We start from the raw sequence: 5,257 nt of genomic DNA on the forward strand, positions 1-5,257 counted from the left end.
ATGTGCACATGCTAAATGATTACTAATTCTAATGTAGAAACATAATAATAAGTTCTAATAAGATGCAACCCTTATTAATTAAAATTAAAGAAAAAGAAAATGATACTAATTCTATGTTTGAATCGCTGCCGATCGAAAAATGTACGGTTAAAAGATCATATTTCACATTACATTTTGGATTAACCGAAGCGATTGTATCATACTGTAGTAAGGTAAACTACGTAATGCAAAAAGCAACAAATAAGAGTGAAATAAAGAGTTTTGTGTCCTACAAAAATATCCCCAGGCTGGCTAATATCCGGGAGCTTGCAAAGGGTTAATGTGATTTCGCAGGGTCACAAATACCTTTCCGAGCCTTTGTTACTGCCGGGTTACCGACATGTGCGGTTTTTTTATCTATATTTAAGTTTTTCGGATAATTTCCAAACTATACAGACTACACCTTATTGTCTAAAAACCATTTTTTTAAAAACACATGTTTCAGGGTCCCTCAAGATAAGAGGGTCCCAGTTCTTAAAAGGCCGGCAACTTCGGCAACCGGAGTGTCCATGGGCGGCAGTATTACTTAACATCAGATGAGTTTTCTGCCCGTTTGTTTTTTTCCTACATAAAATAAATAGCCTCCCTCAAGGCGGCTGTAGGAATACGCTTTTAATAAGATTTATTTTAGAAATATAATAAAGAGTACCTATTTTATTTATTATGTAAATATATAGGAGGTATATGTATGTGTTTAAACTTATAGTTTATATAAATATAGTATGGTAAAGATAAATATAGTAATGGTTTAAAAGAATCAACAAAATGTATTGAATTATCTTTAACTCCGTCGCATAGTATGCATGATTCGAGTTTATTTTTAAACAATATCGAAGAATATAATGGCGTCCAAATCGATCGTGGTCAGAATAATTAAGTAACATTATATAAACACTTCCCTGCTCCATTGAGCAGAAAATTTCAAACTTAATAAGAGTAAACACAAATTGCAGTTTTAATGGAATAAAACGAATATAGTAGTTTTTCGTATACGGCTATGCAATGGGTTGATAAATTGGTGTGACGATACTTCCGGTAGCGTGGCGGACGCATCGACGTCATACGTCATTTCCGGTCGCGAGGGAGGAAATGATAGGAAGTTGGATTAATTTTATAGCGATGACGATAGCGTTTATAGCTTTTGAATTTGGAACTCCATAATTTCCCATTGGAATACTTACGTGTAAATTAGAAATACAATTTTCCTATCAATTGTCACATCATCAAATTTCATCTTAACTTATTTAAAACTATTGCAATAATTGGGTTACGTTAATACATAATTATTATAAGGTTTTACTTCCATTTATTACTATTCAAAGACTTGTGAGTTGTAACTGAGACGGAGGCTCTTTTCAAAGCAGTTTTTGCCGAACATCACCACTGTTTGGAACCAACTGCCCAATGAAGTATTCCCGAACCAATTCGACTCAGGGTCAACAAAAAGCGTACTAATTCTTAAAAGGCCGGCAACGCACTGGCGAGCCCTCTGGCATTGAGTGTCCATAGGCTCACTATCATATCACTTCATATCAGATTAGCCTCCTGCCCATTTGCCCCTGTTCTATAAAAACTAACAAAATAATTGGTTTGTTAAATAAGTATTATACATTTTATAGAATACCAAACCTCTCGGCGCAATCGTTAGAAAAAAGACATTTCCAGTCAAGGGAATCGCAGGTCTACATGTAAGGTAATAAATTTACCGTGAGACAACTTTCCCTCTGGCCTATTACAATCTGAAGTAAACTGGCAAAGATGAACTTTCGGTTCTTATTGAGTGTACTTAATGGTAACTTGGTCATGCTCACTTGAATTCATTGATAATCTTAACAATGACACTTGAGCTTAATTGTATGGAGCACAAAGGATTTTCGCTCTTAACGACAAAACATAATACTAAAGAAAATCGCAGCATTTCATCGAAGTGAAAGAATTCTTGCTATAATGTTCTCTGCAAGAAGCGTCTACAGCGTGCAATTTTATGCTTTATTGCCAAGTAGTACACCGTAGTATCGCTTAAAGCTTTATTTTCTTTATTAAAGGCTGTATTGGAGATGTTATGAATGAATGTATGCGACACAAAGGCGACAAAGTGTAAAAATATGACCGTATTTAAGGAGCGGTGTCTTTTAGTCACGTTACGATTCGTGCTTTGGTATTTTTTGTATGGTAGTAATTCTAGTGGCGGATTTACAAATGTAGCTGTGTTAGCTCTTATATCTACAATCCAACAATATACACACACACAATATTATACACAAACCATCCAGTTCGCAGCCTCCAACTAGTAGTATGACTGACATGTATGAGTGTATAAGGAAAGAGAGAAGTGGTAAATATTTTATCTACAACTTCTCCCTTTAGCTCTTTTCACTCATACAAAGTGTGAGCTGAAGGTGCAGACGTCGAGTACTGGTGCATATCGCACTAACAGCTTTGTTATATAATATGGAAGTTTGCTAGTGTACAATGGGAAAGCGATCGGCAAATTTTGTTGCAGACAGCAGTTCCATCTGTAAAACATCAAAAAACTTTCATACAGGAAATTCCCAAATGCCGCCCCAAAAATATGCCGCCCTAGCCCACTCAGCCTGCTGGTAAATCCGCCGTTGAGTACTTCATTATATATTTAATAATATAATGTACCATTACAGACAACTCCAATGCGGCACATTACATTTACGTCACATACAAAACAATATATATAGTACACATAGAAAACACAACTCAAAATTAACAGATTTAAAATGTAGTACATATTGTCTTTTATTAACATAGCTTTTACATATTAAAAAAACACTTTTTAAACGGATTGAAGCTATGTATTATTAAACTTATAATTATTTAAATAATTCTAAATTTTTCTCCGACGTTTCGCGCGCTTTTCAGCGTGCGTGGTGACAATGTGAGATTTAAAATGTTAACAAAAAAACTATTTCTTACATTATAGGATCCGACATGACATAACCTTTTGTCAGTTCACACAACGGACAAAATAAAAACGTCTGTTAATACGATAAAAAAACTAAATTAATATCAAGTTATCACATTATGTAAATATAGATAATGGATATGGCTATAATCTGATAAGTATGACATGCTTCGAGCTTTTTTGTGTGTGTTCTAATTATTAACAAAATTACCCGAAATACGTAATACAAAAGTCAGTAACGAAGAAAACATTTTCGTCTAGAAAAATTCGGTATTGGTATTGATTTCTTTACTTTTTGTATACCTGTTTAAATTAATGTAATTGCTAAAAATCAATATAAAAATTTGCGAAGCTTCTGAAAGAAATCAACTCGAAAATTGTATTGTTTACTATATTTTGTTACGAGTTTTTTGCAGGAGTACATTTTCAAAAGACGTGCCGAGCACCGCCCCCTCTAATCGATTGCATAACCATTTCACGTCCCATTCATTCGCATACTCATTCACCAAGTCATTTGGCGGCAAATCACAAATGAACCTTACTACCTGGACATAAGATGTGGTAATCTTTGCAAAACTTAAGCTTATGCTAAACTATTGTTAAAGAAAAATGGTTTAAAATGACACGGTGTTATCGTATTATAGTTATAAAGTATTGTGTGATGGAATTTCATGCATGCCTCCGTATTTTTTGGATTGTCAGACATATTGTCGCCATTGTGAGTGAAGAGCTACTTGAATGGAGCGAACGAATTAGGAACGGTGAATGGTTGTGAATGTGTAGATCGTTAAATGTATGCTATTTATTAAACTTAAGTACCTTTATTATATTGAAATCTCGGAATAATTATTTACACAATTTCTAAAGAGTGCTAAAGGCGCAGACTAGACTTGAACCCACCAAAAGACTTGACTACCAGGAGTTGTAATAATAAATATTATAGATTATAGAAAATATTTTCATTACATATTGAAATAATTATATATATTATAGACCTATTGAAATCCAAAATATCTACGATAAATGTACAGTTATAGCCACTAAATCATATAGTAGATATTTCTTATATATTATACAATATTGAACAAATTTCAATCTCCCATAATAGACACAAAAACCATAATTTAACACAAAATGCATCAATAAAATATCAATTCGCATTCATATAACACTCGCGTGTCGCATCTGTCCCCATTTGCCACGCTTTCCTCATATTATCCATTTTTATATCTTCTACAATAAATTTAACGCTAAATAAAATTCCTCGCCACGCCCATACCAATAAATAACTATTGGTTTCCAAAGAACCCTTCAAAATAAACGGTTGATTTTTTGCGGTTTTATGGAATTTTGGAAGCTACAAGAGAATAAATCTCATTGAATTAATAAGAATTAAAATCAAACTTATAATTCGGAGTTGAAAAATATAAAATTTTGTAAAATTTACAAAAACTTCAACATAAATAAATAAAAAAATAAAAACATGATTATATTAATGCCTCCAGAGAGATTTGAACTCTCGACCCCTGGTTTACAAGACCAGTGCTCTAACCCCTGAGCTATGGAGGCGATATTTATCAATGCGAAAAGGTAGTATGTAACCAATAAAATACAATAGTGATGTTCAATAAATAAAAAAATAACTTTTCTCGTATTTATAGGCAATGTTGACAGATATGTAGATGATACTATAAACCTGATAATTCCAAAGATATGTATTTAATTATTATTAATTATTCCAAAGATATATTTTTATATGGAATTTGACATTGAAACAGAATTTCAATTCAACTTTTCAATTCAACGCATCGCTAGATTCAGTCATATACATAAATCGCTAATGATTTCGATATATAATGTACTAATTATATTATTCTGCCATGTATACACACATTCTACGATCTTATTATTTTGATTGCCTCGCATTGCCTTCCGGTGATGAGTATGTCAGACGCGTGGCCTCTGATAAACAGATTAGTGTCTAATTGGTGTTTGTTTGGACTTTATTCGAGAAACAAACTGAGCTTAAGCCCCTCCAGTAAGCACCACAGAGATAAACTGTACTTTATATATGTAGGGTTGTTAACCTACTTTCAATAAATCTTATCTGCTTGACCCGTACGTATATGATATTGGTAGAATTTGATAATATTTGAGTATTTACGCTTCCAAGCATGTTTGAGAGTGCTTATATCGGGTTCGTCTCACGGTCAACCCTACATAGCGAAAACACTCTTAAGTCAAAGATTAATGATGGTAGTTGTTCTATAGCACTCCCGGGGC

At 33.3% G+C, this 5,257-nt stretch overlaps 1 non-coding gene across 1 annotated transcript; it reads right to left on the reverse strand.

The window, feature by feature from the left end:
• Positions 1 to 4,470: 4,470 nt before the first annotated feature.
• Positions 4,471 to 4,543, reverse strand: Trnat-ugu. The gene has a single exon. It is a non-coding gene; the product is annotated as a tRNA-Thr (tRNA).
• Between the last annotated feature and the right edge of the window lie 714 nt (positions 4,544 to 5,257).

Source organism: Pieris brassicae, chromosome 8 (assembly GCF_905147105.1).
Source record: "Pieris brassicae chromosome 8, ilPieBrab1.1, whole genome shotgun sequence".
NCBI lineage: Eukaryota > Metazoa > Arthropoda > Insecta > Lepidoptera > Pieridae > Pieris > Pieris brassicae.